This window comes from Sorex fumeus, unplaced genomic scaffold, assembly GCF_029834395.1.
Source record: "Sorex fumeus unplaced genomic scaffold, SorFum_2.1 ptg000030l, whole genome shotgun sequence".
Lineage (NCBI taxonomy): Eukaryota > Metazoa > Chordata > Mammalia > Eulipotyphla > Soricidae > Sorex > Sorex fumeus.
The window spans coordinates 4,105,630-4,118,268 of NW_026606087.1; the positions used below are offsets into that span (position 1 = coordinate 4,105,630).

At 43.2% G+C, this 12,639-nt stretch overlaps 1 protein-coding gene across 4 annotated transcripts in view; it reads right to left on the minus strand.

Annotated features, from left to right (window-relative positions):
* FAR1 (fatty acyl-CoA reductase 1) overlaps positions 1–12,132 on the minus strand; it is a 66,231-nt gene extending 54,099 nt beyond the window's left edge. For 2 of the 4 annotated variants that reach the window (XM_056116223.1, XM_056116222.1), the window contains exon 1: positions 11,978–12,062. The gene's annotated coding sequence lies outside the window, so the exon portion shown is untranslated. Of the gene's footprint in view, positions 1–9,943; positions 10,044–11,977 lie in introns of those variants that run through there. The other 2 variants (XM_056116225.1, XM_056116226.1) reach the window with 2 other exon arrangements.
* Positions 12,133–12,639: the final 507 nt, after the last annotated feature.

Consider the following 12,639-nt stretch of genomic DNA (forward strand, 5'->3'; position numbering starts at 1 on the left):
TGATATGCCAAAAACAGTAACAAGTCGCACAATGGAGACATTACTGGTGCCCACTTGAGCAAATCGATGAACAATGGGGGAACAGTGACAGGGGAACTGAAAGTTCAAGCTTAAGATTTAAGGGGTTAGGGGCTGGAGAGATAGCACAGCAAGTAGGGCATTTGCCTTGCACGCGGCCGACCCGGGTTCAATTCCCAGCATCCCATATGGTCCCCCGAGCACCACCAGGAGTAACTCCTGAGTGCAGAGCCAGAAGTAACCCCTGTGCACCACCAGGTGTGACCCAAAAAGCAAAAAAAAAAAAAAAAAGATTTAAGGGGTTAAAGCCCAAGCCATGTGTGAGGTAAACTCAATACTAGACAACCTGTGTTCCCCCACAGTACTGGTTCAATCCCCAGCTCTTATGGTCCTCCAAGCATTGCTGGGTAATCCACCACACAGGGGTGACCCTGGTAATCTGTGACACCACAGAATAAAGAACCTCAGACTGGATCACCTTCTCAGTGTGAAAAACTGAATAGGTCTCCTGATCCCACCCCAATCCAGGCCTCTTAGCACTGCTTGATTTTTTTGACCTTCCAAAAAAATCACCATTAGTGAAACTTCATTATTTTAGCACTTTGCTTAACCAGTAGAATTCTTTGTATAACTGTACTGCTAGGGTCTGAGGCCTATAGCTTTTAACTATCCAAGAATTTTAAGATAAGTATTTTCTGTTTTATAATTCAATTAGGAACTATCCATATACCTTAGAAAATCTGTCTCTCCCAAATACTAATATCATCAAAGTTATTATTCTACTAGAAAGTGGAAATCATTGAACTAAAGAATGATCCAGTTTTTAAAAGCAAGATTTAAAATATATCTGAGTGCCACTCTTCCAAGGATTTATACCAAAATTTGGGATCATTAATGTAGGGGCAAGTCTTCTTGGCCCCATACCAGAAATGTAGGTTAAGATCTCAGAATTAAAGCCTTTTATCTCTGCATGTGGATATCAATGATTTTTCAGGTCTCCAGTTTTGACTGTAGTGTTCCCATTAACGTGTAAGCAAACTAAACTAAACGGTGAAACGCTGTTTTAAAAAGTCTCAAAATAAATTTACTAATTTCTTTTTGAAACAATGCCAAGACTCTAAATAACACCTTGCAACTAAGTGTTGTCTGATAGAAATCATCTCAGAAAGTTAGTTATGATGTTCAATGATTATTCTGGATTCTTAGTATCTGTTTCCAAAGTGAAACTAAATTAGTCTCAAGCTTACCCCAATAAAGCCAGGTAAGGGTTGATTGTGCTAACAATGGGGTGAGAGTGAGTATAGTAAAGAAACAGAGAATATAAATTCAGGAAACTTTTTATAATTCATTGATTGAGGAACAAAGTCATACAGCAAAAAACCAATCAGTAGAGATACTTCCTTATGCAGAAACTGAGATCCAGAGTAGGATACATAGTTCAGCAGTATAGCACTTGCTATACACCTGTCAAATCCTGGTACCAATACAAGAACAAAAAGCCTGAGATGCAGAATTAAAAAGAGCCGAAATAAGTAAGAGCAATAGACATTAAAAAATTAAGCCAAACAATGATTATCTAAACTGTCTGTAATGCCTCTAACCACTTAATCTTCTGCCAATTAATTTCTCTAATCATTAGTAGATTAAACAAAGGGGAAGCATTTAGCCACTGATGGATAAATTCTCTACTTCCCAAATCAATATACCTATTATGATTAATTTGAATAAGTCATTTCCAAGTGGCACATAAGATATTTCAGAGAATTAGGGCTGGAGCCATACACAGAGATAAGGTGCATGCCTTGCACCCAGCCAACCGGGGCTCAATCCCTAGCATCCCATGTGCTCCTGAGCATCAACAAGAGTGATTCCTAAATGCAGAGCCAGGAGTAACCCCTGAACATTGACAGTGTGCCCCCTCCCCCCTCAAAAGACACTTCAGAAAATTATTAACTCCAATAGGTCACAAAGGTTATCACGCTAAAGCAATTCTCCCAGTATTAACCTATACAGTCTGTACTCTGCTCTGCACAGTCAAATGTCATTATTAGCAACTAAACCATCTATTCTGCTCAAACTAATAGCCACTTTTATATCAAGTGCAATCAACAATATTTTAATTCCACCTATTTCCTAGAAATTTATTTAGGAATAAAAAAATGTATTTGCTTCAAACTAGATGAATGATTAAAAGAGAAAAATCACAATTTGAGGATTCCACCATGAATCAAATCTTTGTTAGCCCAATACACATCTCTAAGTCACTGCAGCGTCTTTCGAAGTTATTTTAAGGTGAATGTGAATCTCAAAGTACTTTATCAGCTCTGTCCTTCACATATTTTAGTGATATATGGACCAGACAAGATAAAAAAAGGGGGGGGGGGGCTTTTTCACTTTTGGAGAAAAATGTTATTTATTCCCTTTAGGGTCAGAGGAGACATAACTAGGAATACTCAAGGCTGTTCAAGGGTCCACATGGTGCCAGGGATGGAATATGGGGCCTCTGCATGCAAAGCATGCACTCCAGTCCTATTTATTTATTCTGTTTTTAAGGAGTGACTTTTTATTTGGGGGGAATATGCCAACAGTTTTCAGGGTTTACTCTACTCTGCACTCAAGTTTCATTCCCAGCAGTATTTGGGAGACTAAGAATCTAACCTAACCAGGGTTAGCTGTATGTAAGGCAAGCTCCTTAACCCCTGTACTATCTCTTCAGCTTCTATTCTCAAGTCATATCTACCTTCTGTCCATTCGGGGCAGTCATCATGTAAAGTACTATATTTTAAATGGTAAAATCATTCCTACATATTTGTTAAACTGGCTGCCACATATATGCTCCTCCAATACCACCAAGAATATAATAAGTGTATTTTTTTCAAATTAAGCATTTTCATTGAGTTTTATAATTTTATCATCTAATCAAAACACTTGTTTGTAAAAGATGAGCAGCAAACACAGATAAAAATTTGAACTGAATCTTAGCAATATGCTTTCTACCTATCCATTTAATGGATTATCATACTAGAATCTACAGACCCCCAAGGATATGTGATATATGTGATAAGTTACAGAGTTGTAGTAATTTTTCTAAATTAAATAAAAACTAAGTTTGTACTTATATCTTTCTGGGTAAAGAGCACAAAGTTTTGACATGTTCCAAGAGGTTTGTTTATGACTTTGGTTAAGAAATTCTATAGAGAGGACAGAAAGAAGACATCGGGTAGGGCATTTACCCTGCACATAGCTGACCCAGGTTCAGTCCTGGCACCCAGTATGGTTCCCTATACCCACCAGTAGTGATTGCTGTGTAAGCTGAAAGCACTGCAGGGTGTGGCCAAAAAAATTTTTTTTAAGTAAAAAAAAAAAAAAATTCTGTAGAGGGGCCCCAAAGAGATAGTACAGAAACCCAGGTTGGATCCAGGCACCACCTATGTCCCCTAAGCCCTGAGCACAGCCAGGTATAGCTCAAAGACAGAAAGTCTATATAGACATTCAACTCTGGAATCGTCGACATCCCAACTTGGGATATATAATTTCTTTCTTTTACTTCACAGGACTATCTTGGACCCTACATTCCTTCCTGGGCATATTTTCTTTTTCCTTCCTTTTAATAAGACTTCTTTACTTAAAAAAGAAAAGAGGTTGGAATACAGTACAGCAGGTAGGATACTTGCCTTGCACGCAGTGGATCCGGGTTCATTCCCTGGCACCCCATATGGTCCCCCAAGCCCTACGAGAAGTGTTTCCTGAGTGCAGAACAGAAGTAAGCCCTGAGCACTGATGGCTGTGACCCAAACACACACACACACACACACACACACAAATAATCACGGGTCTTGGTCCTCCCATTGTTCATCGATTTGCTCGTGTGGGCCCAGTAACGTCTCCATCATATGAGACTTGTTGTTACTGTGTTTGGCATATCGAATACATCACGGGTAGCTTGCCAGGTTCTGCCGTGCAGGTGGGATACTCTCGGTAGCTTGCCGGGCTCTCCGAGAGGGGCGGAGGAATCGAACTCGGGTCGGCCATGTTGGCCGCTTATAAGGCAAACGCCCTACCACTGTGCTATCACTCCAGCCCACACAAATAATAGTAATAATAAAATAAACGAATTCTTGTGTTATGGAATAGAAGATTTTATTCTGTTAATTATTCAAAGTATTTAAGTCAATACTCTAAATGGCAAGAAAATTCTTAAATTCAGAAAGAATTTCTCATGTGACTCCCATGCCAACCTTTCTGGCAAGAATTTCATAAAAGCATATAAATTAGACACTCCATAGTAATTTTAAACTTAGCAAAAGGTTACTTTTTAATTAAACACACAGAGCTCCTATTTAAAATCTCACCTGGGACAGAGAAAATATACAGGATTTGAGGTACTTGCTTTGCACATAATAAACCCAATTCAACCTTCAGTCCCTGTACCATACATGGTCGCTTGAGCACCAGAAGTGATGCTTGAGCACAGAGCCACAAATTAAGTCCTAAGCAGCGTCATTTGCAGTAATTGCAAAACCCCTAAAGATAAGGGCCCAGAGCAATAGAACAGCAGCTAGGGTACTTGCCTTGCATGCAACCAACCCAGGTTCGATCCCTGATACCTCAAATGGTCCCCAAAGCCCACCAGGCATGATTCCTGAGTGCAGAGCCATGAGTAAGCCCTGAGCACTGCCAGGTGAGCCCAAAAGCAAAATGAACAACAACAACAAAACACCCTCCCACATATCAAAATAAATAAAATCCCATGACTTACTCTTGAAAGCTGATATCTCTCACACACACAAGACAAAACAGACACATTAAAACATATATTTAGAAGGTTTTATAGTGGACTAAGTGAAATAATTTTCCATGCATAGTAATAAAATTCAAAGTGTGGGTCCTAAATCTAATATAGCAATTGACTTATTTTTCAGTACTGATGCAAGGTCTGTATGTCAATAACATCTTGTAGCAGTCTAAAGATATATTTAGATAAAAATCTGGGGACTGAAGTGACCACAGGGGTTAAAAGCACTTGCCAAGTACACAGCCTTACTTCATTTTATGACCAGCAATACATAGGGTCCCCAAAGCACTAACTAGAATGATCCCGAAGAACAGGGCCAGGAGAAAGCCCCAAGCACCACTGGATAATAAGCCTCAACAACAACAACAAAACCTCTGTATAAATCTAAATGTAATTTTTCTACCCTTATTTTCTACCTATGACCATTGCCTAAAATGCTACTTTCATTCAGAAATAGTGTCATTTCCTGCACAGACTCTCTCTTGCCAATTTTAATAGATCATCAGATGTTGTTACATTGTATATATATATTCAGTCTCAATTTTGCTGTCCCTTCAGACAGTAAATTGCCACTCAAAAAATGTGATATTAAATATATTAACCTTCTTTGAGGGGTCCCACTGCTTTCAGTGCTTGGGGACCCTGTGGTATCAGGGATTGAATCCTGGGGCTCCTGCATGCTATGTATTGGCTCCAGCTTTTTCAGTTTTCTTTCTTTTTGGGTCACACCCAGTGATGCACAGGGGTTACTCCTGGCTCTGCACTCAGGAATCACTCCTGGCAGTACTGGGGAGACCATATGGGGTGCTGGGGATCGAACCCAGGTCGGCCACGTGCAAGGCAAACACCTTCACTGCTGTACTACAGCTCTGGCCCTTCAGCTTTTTTAATCACCTTCTTGGTCCCTATATCTCACCAACTTTACCAATGAGCAACTCATCAGTTCTGTTTCAGTTCTAATTCTGCTACCTCTTTTATATTTTGAAGCAAAAACTTAGACGTTTTTTAGTTATTACCATGATTAAACATAAACATACGGATATTAGCCAACTATGAATTTGTTCATAAAATGTTTTGATATGTTAAAAAAGATGATTCAGAAAGCTAGAGCCAATACATAGCAAGCAGGAGCCCCAGGATTCAATCCCTGACACCACAGGGTCCCCAAGCACTGAAAGCTGTGGGATCCCTCAAAAAAAGTTAATATATTTAATATCACATTTTTAGAGTGGCAATTTTCCATAATACTGTGTTTTAAAAACTCTGCCTCTCCCAGCAAAAAATGCACTCCAACTCCCTGAGCTACTTCCTTGGTAAGGCATCCACATTTTGAAAGAGAAAGGAAATGTAGTTAGTTAGTGGTAAACAAAGCTAAAAGTTTCCTTCATCCTCCATTTTATAATTGAGGAAACTAAAGCTCATAAAGGGAAGTGAATTGTCTCAAGTTATACATCATATTGCTAACAAAACCAAAATTAAAACCCAGATCTATTGATTTCACAATATATTGTAAATTTTCTACATTATTTTCTTCCCTTAACATTCACTAAGTAGAAAAATGACTATTATTAATATATATTTTAATTCTATACCATACTAAAAAAAGTAACAGGCTAAGTAAAGAAAGGCAAGAAAGAAAATGCACGTAAGAAACTGTTAAAATACTTTCAAAAAAGATTCACGGTCACAGTCATGGTCCTCCTGTTGTTCATCGATTTGCTCAAGCGGGCCAAGTAACGTCTCCATCGTGAGACTTGTTACTGTACTTGGCATACTGAATACGTCATGGGTAGTTTTCCAGGCTTTGCTGTGCGGGCGAGATACTATAGGCCTCTCCAAGAGGGGCGGAGAAACTGAACCCAGCTTGGCCGGGCCGACTGCACACAAGGCAAACGCCCTACCACTGTGCTATCACTCCAGCCCAATATAAAGATTACTTTTCCTCAATTCTGAGATATAACCAGCTTTAAGATGTAGTACCTATTTCATTAATATTTTAAAATATAAACATAAAATACATCTTGGTTACAAAAAAATATAATGGAGGCTAAAAAGATAGCACAGCAGATAAGGCGCTTGTCTTGCATGCAGACAGTCCCAGTTTAATCCCTAGAAACCCATACTGACCCCCAACACTCCCCAGAAGTAATCCCTAAGCACAGAGGCAGGGATAAGTCCTGAGCACAGCCAGGTGTGACCCAAAAAACAAAACTAAATAATAACTATGAAAACATGTCCCTCTGAAGTGGAGATTTCAAACTTATTTGGCCAACAGTCCTCTTTATAGAAAAAAGAAAGAAAAAATACTCAATGCCCCCGAAATCTACCTTCTTTAACTGAACAAATAGAATGTGTCCCCCATTACACCAGCAGCTACTATAACCCCCCGAAATGATTCCAGCTACCCCTCTTCCACCCCCTGCAGTGGTATTACCACTTAGGGAATCACTATTCAAAATATAACATAGTGCACCCCTATCTAAGACATTTGCTTGATTTGCTCGAGCGGGCCCAGTAACGTCTCCATTGGAGACTTTGTTGTTACTGTGTCTGGCATCTCAAATACGTCACGGGGAGCTTGCCAGGCTCTGCCGCGCGGGCGAGATACTCTCGGTAGCTTGCCAGGCTCTCCGAGAGGGGCGGAGGAATCGAACTCGGGTCAGCCATGTTGGCCGCTTGTAAGGCAAATGCCCTATCGCATTGAGAACTATCATTTCAAGTGTCATAATGTATAAATACACAGAACAAAAGTCCCATCATCTAATGAAATAATTATATACCTAAGGCTATGTATATGGCATTTTCTAAAACTTGTGTATAATATCTCTTGCCATTTATCTCATAAGCATGAGTTTCTGCATTAGCTAAAGCATGATTTGAAGCTCAGCTTGCAGCTACCTCTCCAAATTTTGGAAAATTATGAACTTCTGAGACTCGTTCTCTTCACCTATTAAATGGAATATTGACCTAAAAAAATTATTAGAATTAAATGGGATCATTTGTTTAAAGAACATAGTAGAATACTTAGATGAAATACTAAATTTTCTCCCATAATCCTATGGGTCAAAGAAAATTTAACTAAAATCTAGGTCCTTTCTGGACTTAAAAGAGTCTTCCCGGGGCTGGAGAGATAGCACAGCGGGTAGGGCATTTGCCTTGCACGCGGCTGACCCGGGTTCGATTCCCAGCATCCCATATGGTCCCCTGAGCACCGCCAGGAGTGACTCCTGAATGCAGAGCCAGGAGTAACCCCTGTGCATCTCCAGGTGTGACCCAAAAAGCAAAAAAAAAAAAAAGAGTTCCCTCTGGGGGCTGGAGTGATAGTACAGCGGGTAGGGCGTTTCCCTTGCACTCGGCAGACCCGGGTTCGATTCCCAGCATTCCATATGGTCCCCTGAGCATCGCCAGTAGTAATTCCCGAGTGCATGAGCCACGAGTAACCCCTGTGCATCGCCAAGTGTGACCCAAAAAGCAAAAAAAAAAAAAAAGAAAAGAAAAGAGTCTTTTCTCCATGTTAAAGACTGGGAAGACTGGGATAAATTTGTACTATTGTTAAGCAAATCTTGTTTGCCTTGGAATACTTATTTCATAAAGAAAGCTTATTTTCTTCAAATCTGTCTTTTCTTTCTTTTCAAATCAGAACCACAAAATAAAAAGCTTAAGTTAGTTAAATATGAAATCAGCACTTTTGTATTTCCTTATTGTGCCTCTAAAGACCATTATAGACTCACTGAAGAGAGGAACTACAGAAGCAATGAGTGGGAAGAGGGAAGATTATAATGAATAAGTTACAGTTAAAATGAATCAATTGTATTAGTCATTTTGTCAATCTTTATCTAATAAACTCTAAAAAAAAACCCCAGCATTTCAGAGACCCATAATCCTGGGAAATTTAGCACACCTGAACCCTAAGATTAACAAATGTCATTTTTCAGTATGTGATTTCTATACATTTCACCAGTGATAGTAACATTTCACCCAAGGTAGTAATATAGTACCATAGAGGCACCAAAGATCATCTTTTCTCTCACCTCAAATATAGTTCAAACTAGTCCCCTTATTAATTTTATTCAAATTGTTGTTTCCACTAAAAATAAGAGTAATAATATTTTTTTTAATTTGGAAAAGTGAAAAAAATAGTACAAATCAATCTTAAAATACCCATGTCTTAACAGCAAAGTTATTACAAAGTATAACAAAGCAAAGTATTACAAAGAGAGATACCAATTAGAAAATTGGTATCAATTTGGTAATTATACCAAAATTATTTGTAAAGAACACTTGTGACTAAACACAACTACCACCCTATGTTTTAATATCATTATTCTGGGTTTCTTGAGATTAAATTTACATGATTCTTTCCTTACTTAATATAAAAGCTTCCCCTCAATTTTGGGTCTTTATCTCAGCTACATATTTGGCTGCTCACCACTTCCTCTTTCTACCCTAAACAAGTAGTATTTCCTCAGTGTCTACAAAAGTCTGACCAATCTTTTTTCTTTATTCACTGGCTCTTGTCTGTTAATCCTGATAATCTCTGAAAATTGGCTCAGGATGGAGCTTTGGATCTTATCAAATATGTATCTGCAACATTTAGCAGAAAGAGTATAAAACTCAATTAATATTTACTGATTTCACCTATTTTTACCTACAACTTACCAGCTATGTGAACCCTGAACAAATTAAATCTCTGTAATTATCAGTTCTCTCTCCTATATAATAGGGACATCAAAGGATTGTAAAGCTTGGAAAGCTCAAGACAGTATCTGGCACAAAGTTTCATATAGTACATTTTGCTATCAAGTCAAAAATATTTCTAATATATAAACACAAAATTTATCTCTCCTCCCAACTTTCCTTCACCGTATTCTCACAACTATGTTTGTACTCTTTCCTCTATCTCTAATTCATCAACTATTCAAATTCTTCTCTCCTAGCCACAATATAAAACCATCACTTATCAACTAAGCTACAAATAAACTTGATTTCCATACCTTTAAATCTTCACTCAGATCTTTAATCCTTCTTGCACAAAGTTGCCCAAAGCATGTACAAATCCTAGAATGCACTCATCATACCTTTCAATAATCCATATCCCACTCCTAGTTCAAAAGACAGCTCAAAACTCACCTTCTCTAGGTAACCTTTCCTGATTAACTTCATACAACTTGGATTATTCCTCTGCTCTGAATCACTTCAGCACCTTGGCTCTTGATATTCTACTATACTAAGAATAAAATGTGATCAGTGAAATGCATTACCAAGAAATTACTTGCACAGAATTATTTCTACATCAAGAATGGTTTGTTAACGATCACGCTTTGTTGACTTCGTAAGAAACATCCTAGACAACAAAAAGCCTTCTTTGGTTCCTGTTTTCTGCGCCTTGTCAAGAAATGCTTAACTCTTCCCTGTCCTCATATTCTCAAACAGAAATTAAGACTTCAGAGTGACAATGTGGCAGTGGGTCTCCTTCTTTCCTACTCCATTTCTCTGCCCTCAACCTGTACAGAAACTCTATAAATAAAACTTCCAAAAGCTTCAGAGCCAGGAAGATGGTTCAAAGGATTAGAGTTCATACTTGGAATGCAGAAGCCACCCACCTCCCCATCCCTGGCACTGCACGATCCCCTAGTGGCACTTCCAAGAGTGACCCTTGAGCATAGCCTGAGTATGTTCCAAAAGCTTTAAACAGAAAAGTAGAATCAGTTATACGAGCATACCTCATCCCCCCCCCCCCCATAAGAGAAACTCTGGAATCTATTTAACTACAAAACTCCATCCAAGATCAAAACAATTTTCCAAGCACAGCAGACAAACTCTGTATCAAACAAAATAAGAGATCCCAAAGATGGCAAGAATTAGCACTCACTTCTGCTATTTACTGAAAGACATCTTGCATCATCTTTATTCTACATTACACATACTCGACTAGACAGCCCAGAAACTCCCCTGTAGGGCAGATTTTCTAAAGTATCTTCCGACGCTGGTTTAAACGCCAATCCTTTGTGTGTGTGTGTGTGTGTGTGTGTGTGTGTGTGTGTGCGCGCGCGCGCGCTGTTAGGAAACACGGGATGGAACCCACGGCCCCACACATGCAAGGCAAACAAACACTCGACCACTGAGCTACATCCCTGGCCCTTCCTTTTTTTTTATCGAAACGTTCGAGAAATAGGCGATTGTTAACTGCCACCCCACCAGAAGCCAACTTCTGAGGCAAAACAAGTGGCTGTCAAGTGGGGTGCAGGGAGAGGGGGCGAGGCTGCGGGTTCGGCCCCGAACGAGCAGGAAACCTGCCTGTGAACTTGGCAGGCGGAGACATTCGACTCTCGGGGCTCTACCAGAACAGAGTGGCTCTTGCTTAATTACTCATAAAAGATCCACACCCTTCTGCGACCGCACATAAAACCTAAACCCGTTCGCTCCCTGCCCGCTTCTGCTAGCTGGCCGCCGCCTCGCCCGCCCCGCGGAGACCGCCAGCCTCTGCCATCCACACCTCACCCAGAACCTCCACTCGGTCATCTTCCGGTTTCCGTAGGTGCCTCTTCTCCCACCCAGATCGAAGTGCCCCCGGTCGTCCCCCACAGCGGAACGTTCCCAACCCGAGCCTGTCGTCCTCCCCTTCCCTCGCGGGCCCTTTTCCAGCCACCCTTTCCCCGATCGCCACCTCCATCCGCGAGGCCCATCGGAACATTCCGCCGGCTCCGCACCGGCGCCCCAACCCCCTTCTCCTCAGCATCACCCTCGGTCCAAACATCACTTTCTTCCTCCCCGGACCCCCACATCGTGGCAGCCGGCGGTGGTGGGGGGCGAGGGGGCTCGTGGGGGCTGCCAACCTCGAGCGCACCCGAGCCCGGTCCGCGGCGAACTACCCCGCCCCACCTTCGCCGCCACCACCCCGCGGCCTCCGCACCCCGGGCGGCGCCCCCGGGCTCCGAGGCTACACACCAGGCCCCACCCTAGCGGGCGCGTCCGCGGGCCCTCCCGACCACTGCGTCCCGCTCCCGCCGCTCGGAGACCACCCGAGCCGAAGCGCACCGGCCCGGCTCCGGGGGCGGGGGCGGGGCAGCGAGGGTCGCCTCCGCCTCGGCCCCGCCGGCCAACCCCACTTCCCTCACGCCGCGGCCCACGTCGCTCCCGGTCCCACAGCCGCCCGCCTCTCACCTAGACGAAGACGCTCCGGCCTCGCTGGCTCCCTCACTGTCCCGCGATGGCTCCGCTGCCGCTGCCGCCGCCGCCGCCGCCGCCACCGCCGCCGCCGCCGTCGCGCTCTCTTCACTGGCTCTCCCACCGCCCCCGACCGGCTGCTGAAGAGCGGAGTGGCACGCCCATTGGCTGCCGCCCACACTCACGTCAGCCGGCCCCGGCCCGTGCCCAGGGAGATGACTGGCTGGCGTGGCGCCTCTTTCCCATCTCTCGTTCTGATTGGCTCCCTCGCTCTCCCTTGCGGGAGGACCGCTCTCCCCCTCCTCCCGGGCTCCGGCCTCCCACCGCACGGCCGCGTCTCGGCTCGGGCGGGAGCGGGGCCGGGTGAGACGCCAACGGCCAATGGGAGGGCCGAGAGCGGATCGCGGGGGTGGGCTCTGCGGCTGGCCGGCCCGCGGGGGAAAGTTTAGCCAAATGGCTCGCGGCCCACCCCCGCCTCCCTGCGTTCGGGAGCGTCCCCATTGGGCGCGACGACCGCTCGCGTTCCGACGGGTCGCGCCCAGCGCCACGCCCGGCTTTGCCGGTCGCGCGGCGCAGGGGCGTCCTCTGGAAAGGTGAGGGAGATGGGACGAGACCCACGCGGCCGTCCGCGGGGCGGCCATTGTGGCATGTTTCAGACT